This window comes from Gopherus evgoodei, chromosome 1 (assembly GCF_007399415.2).
Source record: "Gopherus evgoodei ecotype Sinaloan lineage chromosome 1, rGopEvg1_v1.p, whole genome shotgun sequence".
Taxonomy (NCBI): domain Eukaryota; kingdom Metazoa; phylum Chordata; order Testudines; family Testudinidae; genus Gopherus; species Gopherus evgoodei.
In genome coordinates this window covers 317,073,837-317,087,172 of record NC_044322.1, presented here as the reverse complement: position 1 = coordinate 317,087,172, position 13,336 = coordinate 317,073,837, and positions in this window count along the sequence as shown.

The window sequence follows — 13,336 nt, the reverse complement described above, 5'->3', positions numbered from 1 at the left end:
CACCCTTTATCTAACTTTACACAGGCTGTCGAGTTAGCAGCTCTTGTAGAGATTATTCTGCTGGGTAACGTGGTCCCACATTGTAGGTTAGGGTCCAGCTACCTTTTTTTCATTCTGTAAGATGGTTTGAAAATGCTGGCACAATGGGTTTACACCACATTGATTTTATAATCCCTAATCTACAGTGTCTACAGAGGACTATAATTCTATGTAACAGGCATAAAACAAAGAGATAAATGTTAAAGTTCTTAATGAAAATGAAGTCATCAAGGATCCATTGAGAAGTTCTATGCTTTTCAGAATAGTGATTCTTGATATTTAAATAGATTATAATGAAATAAATATTTTTCTCTGAGATGCATAATACAAATAATATTTGTAGCATGGTGCCAAGCAACTAAATTGAACCCACATTGATTCCACATTATACACATAGTATAATTTAGCGATGCTGTATTTCAGATCTTTCTGAAAGAGTACTTTATACCCAAACTATGCTGCAAGGCATGAGGCTGAATTTATGCCACTTAGCTTCAAACACACCCATTGAAATGTCTGGAGTTTCTTATTGCCACTTTGAATCTGAAACTATCAAAGAATAAGAAAATTATCTCAGGTATGACATAACTGATGACCCATAAAATAACCATTTCATAATCCCAGAATAGTGGATGTCTCACTAATGATGGAATCAGGCACTACTCTAATGAATATTCTCAATTAGATTTGAACTACGGTTCTAGTGAAACTAGCGTGCTATATTACATGACTAAAGCATACACTGAAACTCAAAACATGGCATTACCATGTAAATAATATTATTCATTATAGATTCATTAGGAGGTATTGGATCCCAGTTACCCCTCTTCGCTTCCCCACACATCAGTCTGTGAACTTTTTTTATGATATCAGGCATCAAAACACTCAATTTGTCTATCATGTCTAATGGCCTGATGTTAGTTTTGCAAATATATACTAAAATAATATAAAATAATTTGTTACATCTTGTGTTCTAATCTACATTAGCAAAAAATAACACCCCAGGGAGCAAGCTGTAACAATGCTTCTAGGCCTGCAAATATTTGTGGCTGAAATTTAGGTCACTTAGGTCCAGAACCTCAAAGGTATCTAAGAGCTTAGTTGCCATTGAAATCAATTGGATCTGGACCCTTACAGTCAGATTCTGACACTCTTACACACACTGTGTAGTACCTTTGGAAATCAATGGGGCTATTCAATGATAGCAAAGATAGCAGAATCAGGACATCAATGTTTAAGGCACAGTACAGATCCAGAGATTTGCTTTTGCTGTTCTTAATGAAGAATAGCAGGGATGTAAATAATTGAATTTCAGACACCATCAGGTATGTAGATGACGAAGGGTACATCTACAGTGCAAACAGGAGTTGTGATTGCACCAGGTGCAGGCATACTTAAACTAGCATTGATCTAAATTAAACATGCCTTCATGTTGGGCAGTCAAACTTCCTGACTGCAGTGTAGATGTACTCCAAGGGATCAAAGCTGTGCCCTAAGAATGCAAAATATGAAAAACAGTAGCTCGGACACTGAACCTGGACTCAAGAGACTTGGGTTCTGTCCAGCTGGTTGAATTTAAGCAAGTTGCTTCAATTTTCTGTGCCTCTGTCTTTCCATGTATAAAATGTAGGTACTGTTACTTGCCTTCTTTGTAATGTGTTTGAGATCCACAGGTTAAAAACGCTATGTGAGAACAGATATTGTTGAATATTTAAAGTGTGGTCCTCATACAGGCTGTCTGTCTAGAAATTTGTTAGATGTTTTACTGGATACTATGGTCCTATGTGATAGATGAGGACCAGCTGCTACTAACCACTATATTATATCATTAAACTTTGTTTAACATGCAAAATTCTGCTTTGCAACTTCAATCAGAGTCATGAACTCTGCCAGTTTTCAAACCAGCTCACTGATATTACACATCCTTAAATCATAAATTAAACAGATGTATTTTTGCAAAATATAAATCTGTCTCTTTACATAGATTCTGTGACTTGGTCTCAGTTTGTTGAGCATAAGTAAGGTGACCAGACAGCAAATGTGAAAAATCGGGACAGGGGGTAGTGGATAATAGGAGCCTATATAAGAAAAAGACCCAAAAATCAGGACTGTCCCTATAAAATCAGGACATCTGTTCACCCTAACTATAACACACACCTCCAAAATTCTGAAAATAACTAGTTAACCATAAATGGTGAACAAGCAAGAAAAATCAAACACTTTCCCAAAATAAACAGCTCTGGAGAGATCTGAGTACTGAAAGAAAAAATCAACTGCAATATATCTTAATAACTAGTTCTCTGACCTTGCATTGGAGTCAATGGGAGTTTTGTTATTAACTTCAATGGCAGCAGGAGAGGATAAATTTGTCATTTAAAAGTGGCAAAAAATGTTTCAAAGTAGCACTTGTCTAACAGGACATCAACTTATGTGGGCTCCAAAATACACAAAGTAAAAGGGAATAAATGATCAGGAAATGCCTCAAAAGTAATCTATTGTTGATTCATGGTTTCATATACTTCCCTTTCTATTATTTGTACTTGTTTAAAAATGGAAAATAAATTAAAATAATAAAAATTAAGTATATAGACAAAATGTCTTCTTATGACCTTCTGAGCCCTTGGACAGCCTCAGCCGACCAGAACGAATCCCATGTCACTTAAACCACCACATGACCAAATCCAACCAATATAGCTCAGAAGTGTACATGAAGAAAACTAATTAAAGATATTTATATACTCTGACCTCCTGACTGGTGTTCAGCCCTAGGACCAGTGGAGCAGTTGGCTGGTGGCCAGCCCTGGGCCAGCGGAGCAGTGGCTGGTGGCCAGCCCTGGGCCTACCACAGCAGCGGTCCCTGGGCCTGCCAGAGCAGTGGCTGGCATTGGTTCATCTTCCCTGGGGCTAGAGCAGTGGTTACCAAACTTTAACAACCTGTGAACCCCTTTCACTAAAGTGTCGTCTCATGAACCTCCTCCTAAAAATGAATATTTCCAGGGATTTTCTCCTTTGCCTGAGTAAAAATTATAAAAGCAGTGATCTTGGAAACATAAAATTTGTTTTTATGACATGCTTATTACACACTATTTATTATTCATTATCATTCAGTATTTTTATTACATTATGAGAATGGCAACACTCTTCTGAGATCTCACTTTTGTAGCTTATATCACTTTGAATAAACTTGTTATAAGACAAGGATCTTATGTTTCATCAAGGAGTGTCAGATGTGAAACAGCATGAAGGTATTTTAGAAGCCAACTCAAAGAGTTCCTCCTACACAAGCATTCAGGTCTTGAGCAGTCCAGGCAAACAACATATGTTGCAACAAAGCTTAAATTTGTTCTTGATAATACTTTTAAAAACACCACTAGCTGCCTCTTTAATTTTAATAACAGCAAAAAATATCCACCTCCCCTTTCCATTTCTTATAAGGATTCTTGAAGCTTAAATCTCCTTAGTGTGATTGATATGCTTGCTTTGATCTTCTTAGTTCTTGGAAGTCTAGGGGTTCTGGGTTGCTAGGTCCATGCTGCCCAGGGTTCCTAGGGACAGCTCTGGCAGCCATTAGGGCATTTTTTTTCAAGAACCCCCTGTAACATTTGATGAACCCCCAGGGGTTTACGAACCCCAGTTTGGGAACCACTGGGCTAGAGCAGTGGCAGTTAGTCCCTGCCGCAGGAGCAGCAGGAAGAGCTGTAAGCCTCCAGCAGCACTCTATTTCTCCCTCCCCTCCCCTACCCGGGTATTTTTAGTAAAAGTCAGGGACAGGTCGTGGGCTTCCATGAATTTTTGTTTATTGTCCATGACCTGTCCCTGACTTTTACTGAAAGCAACTGTGACAGAATCTTAACCTTAGCCATAGGACTTCCTGAATTAATCCCTGCTGCAGGTACAACTGCTGTGGTTGAACTAGAACACAACTTTTAGAAAAACATCCACTATTGATGTAAAAATGTCCAGAGATGGAGCATCCACCATAACTCTTGTAAGTTGTTAAAATGGTTAATTACCTTCATGTTAAAAATGTGCAGCTGCTAGTTTGGAGAGCCCTTTATTGTCATATTTCTGTTCTCTATGTAGATATGTATAGACTAATCAAGTCACTATTTATTCTTCTCTTTGTTAAGCTAAAAAGATTTAGCTCCTTGATTTCTCAATATAAAGCATGTTTTCCAAACTTTTACTCTTTCTTGTGGCTCTTCTTTGAACCCTCTCCAACTTATCAACATCCTTCTTGAATTGTGGACACCAGAACTACGCACTGTATTCCAGCAGTGGTTGTTTCAGTACCAAATACAGAAGTAATACAACCTCCCTTTGGACATCCAAGGATTGCATCTTTTATAGATGGTGTCACTCTGGGAGTTCATGTTGAGACAATTATTCATCACGACCTCCTTATCTTTTCCAGAGTTACTATTCTTCCCAGGATAGAGTCCCACATTTTGTAAGTATTGCTTACATACTTTGTTTCTAGATTTATGACATTTCATTTGGCCATACTGAAATATACTTTTTGCTTCACCCAGATTATCAAATGATCCAGATCACTCTGCATCAATCACCTATTCTCTTCATTATTCATCAAGCTTTATCCCCATCTTTGTGTCATCTGCAAACTTTATCAGTGATGATTTTAATTTTCTTCTCTTAGGTCATTGATTAAAATGTTAAATAACATAGGGCCAAGAACCGATCCTGAAGGTACTCCTAGAAACACAGCCGCTCAATGATGATTACCCATTTACAATTACATTTTGAGGCCTATCAGTTAACCAGCTTTTAATCCATTTAATGTGTGCCATGATAATTTTATATTCTTGTTTTTTAATCAAAATATCATGTGATACCAAGTAAAATGCCTTACAGAATCTAAATATATTACATCAACATGATTATCTGTATCAACCAAACTTGTAATCGCATCAAAAAAGGTATCAGGGTAGTTTGACAGGATCTATTTTCCATAATCCCATGGTGATGATATTAAATATATTATCCTCCTTTAATTCTTTATTAACCGAGTCTCATATCAGCCCTACCATTATTTTACCTGAGACCTAGGTCAGGTTGACATGCCTATAATTACCCAGGTCATCCCATTTATCTTTTTAAAACACTGACATAACAATAGTTTTTTGTCTAGTCCTCTAGAACTTTATAGGTGTTCCAAGACTTATTAAAAATTAACAGTAAAGATACAGTGAGCTCTTTGGCCAGCTCTTTTAAAACCTGCTGATTTTAAAATATGTGACTTTAATAGCTGCTGTTTTACATCCTCTGCAATTATTGTTAGAATGGAAAAAAATCTCATTGACATCATATGATATGAATATATCATGTGATTTCTAAACAGAAATATTTATTAACCACTTCTACCTTTTCTGCTTTATTATGAACATTCTATCATTTCCACCTAGTAAATGAACCAATACAATCATTAGAACAGAAGAATGGCCATACTGTGTCAGACCAAAGGTCCATCTAGCCCAGTATCCTGTTTTCTGGCAGTGGCCAAAGCCAGGTGCTCCAGATGGAATGAACAGAACAGGTAATCATCAAGTTATCTATCCCCTGTTGCCCATTCCCAGCTTCTGGCAAACAGAGACTAGGATTCCTTTTGTTCCTAATATACCTCAGAAAACTCTTTTTATTGTTCTTAATTCTTCTAGCCATAGATTTCTCCTTGTATCTTTTTGCTTCCCTTGTCAATTTTCTACAATTCCTAGATTCTATTCATTGGTAGCAACTTCCCATATATAATGCTCCTATACATTGTGGGTGAGATTCTGTGCTAAAAAGCAGAGAACTTGCAGCATAGGCAGAATGGGAGTGATGGTGATTTTTAAGCTGATTTTGAGTCTTCCCATTCCTCAACTCCTCTGGGGCCCCAGCATAACCTGGACAGACCTGGAGGAATGAAAGTTACAGCAACATCCTGGAACTGCCCTGTGGGCTGTAGCACTGTCTGGAATCTCCATAGTGTTCTATGCTATGATTTCATCCCATAAATCCCCTCTTCTCCCTGGTCCTGCTTCTGCACACACCCTATATCTGGACTTTCAAAGGAGTCTCCACCAGGTCTGCATTGAGGGAATCCTCCCTCAGCTGGATATGGGCTTGTAGAGCACCTTTATGCTATGCCAGACATTTCACATGGTGTACAGAGGTGGGAGTGGGGGTGAGATTCTCACCCTCTAGTGACACAGAATGTAGTTGATTAATTGTAAGAAATGGGTTTGATTTTTTGTAAAGAATACTAGGTTTATGTTATTAGTAGGGACCTACTAAATTCACAGTCCACTTTGGTCATAGGATTTTAAAAATTGTAAATTTTGTGATTTCAGCTATTTAAATCTGAAATTTCATTGTGTTGTAATTGTAGGGATCCTGATCCAAAAAGGAATTGTGTGTGTGAGCGGGTCTCAAGGTTATTGTAGTAGGGTTGAGGTACTGCTACCCTTACTTCTGTGCTGCTGCTGACGGTGGCGCTGCCTTCAGTGCTGGCCAGCTGGAGAGCAGTGGCTGCCGGCAGGGAGCCCAGCTCTGAAGGCAGAGCTGCCATCAGCAGCAGCGCAGAAGCAAGGATGGCAAGGTATCCTATTGTCACCCTTACTTCTGTGCTGCTGCTTTTAGAGCTGGGCCCTCAGGCAGCAGCCGCCACTCTCCAGGCACTCAACTCTGAAGGCATCAGTGCAGAAGTAAGGGTGGCATGGCATGGTATTGCCAGCATAGGTGCTGACTCCATTGGTGCTCTGAGGTTGGAACACCCAGGGGAAAAAATGGTGGATACTAAGCACCCATTGGCAGACCCCGTATCAGTGCCTCTCCCTAGTACCTCCTGCCCACCGGCAGGCCCCACAGATCAACGCCTCCCCATCCCTCCCAGCACCTACCGCCTGCTGTGGATTGGCTGTTTTGTGATGTCTGGAGGCGCTAGTGGGGAGTAGTGAGGACGCACGCGTGCTCAGGGGAGGGTGCGGACCTGGTGGGGAAGGGGCAGGGTGGAGTTGGGAAGAGGCGGTAGCAGGGGCAGAGCAGGGGTGTGAAGAAGCATGGCTGGGATGGGGCTTGAGGGAAGGGGTGGAGTATGGGTGGGGCCTGGGTGAAGCTGGAGGGTGGCACTCCCCGGCAGATTAGAAATTTGGCGCCTGTGATTGCCACCTTTACTTCTGTGCTGCTGCTGATGGGGTGCTGCCTTCAGAACTGGGCTTCTGGCCAATAGCTGCCGCTCTCTAGCCGCCCAGCTCTGAAGGCAGCACAGAAGTAAGGGTGGCAATACTGCAACCTCACCTAAAATAACTTTGCCATCCCCCTGCAATTGCCTTTTGGGTCAGGCTCCCCAGTTGGAGAAATGCTGGTCTCCCCCGTGAAATCTGTACAGTACAGGGTAAAAGTGAGGAAAGGTCCCAGAGCCTGTGCTCCAGCTTGAGCCCAAATGTCTACACTGCCATTTTTATACTGCAGCCCAAGCCCTGTGAGCCTGAGTCAGCTGATCTGGGCCAGCCACTTTTTATCACAGTGTAGATGTATCCTTAGTGGTTGGAGAGATGGATGAGGAAGATATCCTTTGGGCTTGTCTACACATGGAGTTATACTGGAATAACTTTGTGCGTCGATATTCTTGTTCTGGAAGTGGATTAAACTAAACCAGAAAAAGGCACTCTTATTCAAGAATTAGTGTTTCCATGTATGGAGTTGTTCTGCTTTAAATTCAACCCTGCCTTATTCCAAAATGCCTTTCCTGTGTGGACAAGTCCTTGACTGCTTTTGTATGACGTGAAAGAGGTCACTAATAATAATAATTTTAAAAAAAAAGGAGTTGTGGGGATGGGCCTAGATATGAGTTTTACATGTATAAACAGAAAAGGAGAACAAAATGCAAAAAAAAATGAAAGATACTAGTATATAAATGAACATGTTTCCAATAGCATATTTCATTAATATGGCGCATTTTCTGAAGTAATCAGTCTAATGTTCCACAATAGAATGGCTTCTGTTGGATAACAATCCTGTTCTCTGTATTGTATTTTTTGGAATAATGGTCAAATCTTTTCGAAATGGCAGATGAATTTTGAGCTTCAAATTACATGAAAAAAACCCCATGATTTGAAGGATGTATTTTTCTTTAAATTGGCATTTGCAAGAGCAAGAATAGATACAATTTGCGTTAGTATAGAAACTTTGGCAACCGGGAATAAACTCCAGGTAAACCAGAATGAAAACAAACCAGGGGGATCATGAGTAATTTGCTACATATTTGTAAATGGGGAAAAAATCAGTGGGAATCAGATATAAATTACAACAAAAGACAATCAAATAAAAGTGATCATGAAAGAGAAAGAAAGTTAAATGAGTGAAAGTTATACTACAATTGTTTGAGGGAAAACATGAAAAACAAACACAACAAGAAAAGATTATTGACAACTGTAAGAAAATGAAAGTTGAACATATGTATAGGAATAAAGGAAACTAAGAGAAAAGGAATGAGGTAACCAATGAACTATGGTGGCAAGAAATTGGGCAGTTTTCTTGAAATAACTTCTTGTTCTATAAATCTTTCCCATTATATATTCATAGATTCATAGATTTTGAAGCCAGAGGGGACCATTAGATCATCTAATTTGACTTCCTGTACAACACAGGCTATTAAATTTCACCCAGTTATCTCTATATTGAGCCCTTTAACTTATTTGACTAAAGTATATCTTCCAGAAAGGCATCCAGTCTTGACTGAAGACATCAAGAGATGGTGAATCCACCACTTACCTTGGCAGTTAGTTGCAATGTTTAATCACCCTCACTATTAAAAAAATGGGCCTTATTTTTAATTTGTATTTGTCTGGCTTTAACTTCCAGACATTGATTCCTGTTATGCCTTTTCACCATAGAATATAACTCTTCCTCTTGACATGTACTTCCTCCAAGGGCAGAAGCATTTAATCTGCTAAATTCAAGCACTAGGTTAGTAGGATTGCAGAATATGTTGGGTTCTTCTCATTCAACTTCATGCTAATGCAGGCAGGGGGCTTATAGACTTTGACAGCTGGCAAGGCATTACATGCCTAGTAAGAGGGCTTGGGATCAGGTTTCTCACTGGGAGAGGCTGCAGGAGGAGGTGGTTAGTGGGGTTTAGATTGTTGTAATAAAGCATAAATCCTTTGTCTCTATTCAGTCCATGATTTTTAGAGTCTAGCAAAGTTATGAATTTAAACTCTCAGGCTCATCTTTTGTTGTGCAGATTTCCTTTGAGGCTGAGGACTAAAAGGTCAGCTATAGAGTGACTGCTTTGTGAAAAGCATTCACACACAGGTGATATGGCGGTCTTTCTCTTTTATCATTTTCCTGTGGAAGTTCATCCAAGAGTGTAGTGATTGTTGCATTTCACCCACATAGTTGTTATTGGAGCCTGAATGCACTGAATGAAATATAGCACATATTGTGATATGCATGTGTAGGACCCCTGAATTTTGAAAAGTGTGTTGTGGAGGGTGATAAAAGAAAAAAAAACCCATCTGTGAGTGAATGCTTTTTACAAAGCAAATCACTCTATATCTGACCCCTCAGTCCTCAGCCTCAAAGGAAACCTGCACAACATCTTCAAAAGATGAGCCTGGGAGCTTAAATTCATAACTAAAAATCACGGACTGAATAGAGACACTAGATTTATGGCTTAGTACAGTGGGTCTCAAACTTTTTTACTGGCGACCCCTTTCACATCACAAGCATCTGAGTGTGACCTCCCCTTATAAATTAAAAACACTTTTTTATATATTTAACACCATTATAAATGCTGGAGGCAAGTGGGGTTTGGGGTGAAGGTTGACAGCTCGCAACCCCTCATGTTGCAAGCTTGTCTCTCTCACTAACAGAAGATTGACTCCATGAAGATATTACCTCACCCACCAGGTCTCTCTGCTACCATTCAAGAAAGAAATTTTTGAGTCATTGTGGATAGTTCTCTGAACACAGCAGGTAAATGTGCAGCAGCAGTCAAAAAAGCTAACAGAATGCTAGGAAAAGGATAAGTATCAGAGGGGTAGCTGTGTTAGTCTCGATCTGTGAAAGCAGCAAAGAATCGTGTGGCACCTTATAGACTAACAGACGTTTGGAGCATGAGCTTTCGTGGGTGAATACCCACTTCGTCGGATGCATGCTTCATCGTGCCACACGATTCTTTGCTGCTTTCTTAGGAAAAGGATAGATAATAAGACAGAAAATGTCATAATGCCACTATATAAATCCATGGTATGCTCACACCTTGAATACTGCATGCAGTTCTGGTCACCCCCCATCTCAAAAAAGACATATTAGAATTGGAAAAAGTACAGAGAAGAGCAACCAAAATGATTGGAGGTATAGAACAACTTCCATATGTGGACAGATTAAAAAGACTGAAACTGTTCTGCTTAGAAAAGAGACAATTAAGGGGGGATATGACAGAGGTCTGTAAAATCATGACTGGTGTGGAGAAAGTGAATAGGGAAGTGTTATTTACTCCTTCACATAACACAAGAACCAGGGGTCACCCAAAGAAATGAATAGGCAGCAGTTTTAAAACAAACCTAAGGAAGTACTTCTTCACACAATGCACAATCAACTTGGGTAATTCATGGTCAGGGGATGTTGCAAAGAGCAAAAGTATATCTGGATTCCATAAAGAATTAGGTAAGTTCCTTGAGGATAGGTCCATTAATGGCTATTAGCCAAGATGGTCAGAGATGCAATCTTATGCTCTAGGTGTCTCTAAACCTCTGACTGACAGAAGCTGGGCTAGGATAACTGGGAATGGATCACTCGATAATTGCCCTATTCTGTTAATTATTTCTAAAGAATCTCCCACTGGCCACTGTCAGAGACAGGATATTGGACTAGATGGACTATTGTCTGATACGGTATGGCCATTCTGATGGTCTTACATTTTTCAAGAAGAGAGCTGTTTAAAAGTGGAGTAGGGCATGAAAAGAGGGAGATAACTAATTTAAATTTCAAAGTAAAACAATAAAGGCTGCCCTGAACAATTAAAAGCAAGCTGTATGAAAAATCTGAACACTCAGTTCTGAGATTTTGTGAGCCCAAAAGTTTAGATGGGCTTTGGAAGATCATCTGGACTCTTGAGTGCTTTCCCAAAATGATGAACTTCCTGATCTACATATATATTTTAGTGAATGCCACACATTAATTGATAGAAGAAGGGAACATCTGGAAAAGCAGATAACTACTTTATCTTATACCTTCATACCTGCCTCTTACTAGTTTTATTCTGCTACATTCTCTGTCCTTTCTTTAAATTACACTCCCTTTTACTCTTTTACCAATAAATAGTTTACACTTATTTTCACTGCCTCTAAATTTGGCCCAGGGAAGATAGATTCCATGCATAATGTACTGACTGCCCCTACATCATGTAGCTAGTGTTAATAGCATTCTTATATAAGCAAAGTAATTGAAAATGTTACCTTTTTTATTCAGAGGTGTAGCAGATAATCTAACTTTTATATACACTCAGGGATGGATTTAAGAAGAAACATGACATAAAGGGAACAAAACTCAAGGTCCCAGTATTGGGGGGCTGGGAGTGGGGGGAAAGTATATCAGAAACTTGGAGTATGTGGATCCCAGTCCTGAAGGGCAGGGATTTGTAGAACAACATGTTTCTAAGGCCATTTGGAATGAACTGATCTACAGATGAACTGATATACTGCATTTGTTTTGGCAATAGTCCACCACTGTATACAATATCAATAAATGCTTACAAGATAAATATTTACTTCCAAAGTGTTTGAGATTTAAACAGCTGCCTGATTTAAGGAATAAGATGGCCTATTGACAGAATGATGTTAAACGAGATGAACTTTAACTAGCCTTACTAACCATCATACCATCTGCTCTTCATTTCTTTACACTTATTGGAGCATATTTTTCAAACCAGGAAAAGCAGACAAGAAAAACTGAGAGGTATTTCTCTATATCAAAATGATTGTCTCACACAGGCTCCTGAATGAGAGAAAAGCTTTCTGGAATCAATTATCGGAATGCCCATGCCTTCTGAACTCTAAAAGCACAAAAATCTCCAACAATTTTATTTAACAAACAAATATATCTAAGAGCAAAAATTGTCTCAGTTAGGTGCTTTAGTCAAATAAAAAAGCCCATTTATCCTCAGGGCTGAAATATAAAGCAATTTACAAAAAAAAAAAAAAAACCAATCAAAATGTTTGTCGGAACATAGAAATTAACCTGCCAGAGCTGACTGAGATCCATCTTTATCAATATTCTCTTTTAGTACCTAATCCAGAGCCTACTGAAATCAATTGAAAGGTATGCATTGATTCAAATGGATGTTGGATTTTACCTAGGGGTAGATGGATTCCTGCACCTGTATGGATTTTCACTGATGTCAGTGGGATTCCACATAAACTGCTGCTGTGTCTATGGTAGTAGATCCCAATGGAGGACTGGAGCCTTAGTTGGCATAATGGTCAAAGTAACATGCTACTAGAAAGGTGTAAACCCTTTACTATGCATCAAGTTGAGAAATATTCTATTTCACAGTGAACCGATTTCAAACAAAATGGGACTACTCATGTGCATATTGATAAAGAAATTCATGTGCCTAAACATTTGCAGTAATGGAGCCTATAACTGCAGGGGCCATTTTGTCTCTAACACATCCATCATCAGGTTATCTTTAATGTCTGTGTGTACTAATTTCTAGGCAAAGTATTTTTCTTTGGGAAACTATGCTTACAGGAAGATTATTGTAAAGTGCATTAAGTGTGCTGCATAGGTTTCTTTTATTTCCTTTTCCAAGGCTAATCTGACCATTCTGGAAATACATGTATATTTAAAAACACTTAAAAATAAAATTTTCTCAAATGGTTATCTATTTAATATAGTAAATATCAGCACAGCACTTTGAAGATGAAAAGCACTATAAGAACACTGCATACATAAACTGGGAAAATCTATATTTTATTCAAAAATAAAATAAATGTGCAAATAAAGCCACTCAGATGTCTAATTTTTTGCAGTGTGCAGGTGATTTTATGAGAGCTTGACCACATATGTCTTTTATAGATATTAGGTCAGAAAATTATGGCATTTGCTTCCTATTTTATTAGTTTCACTGGAGATACTTTACAAAGTTATGTATCAGGGAGAGAGAAATCAGAAATTACATTTTTTGATTCAGTTTAATACGTTAACCCACTACATCTTCATTGGGCTTAATAGTGAGATCTGAGTCAGGATCTCACAGATGAGACCTGTTCAAAATCTAGCTTTTAATAAA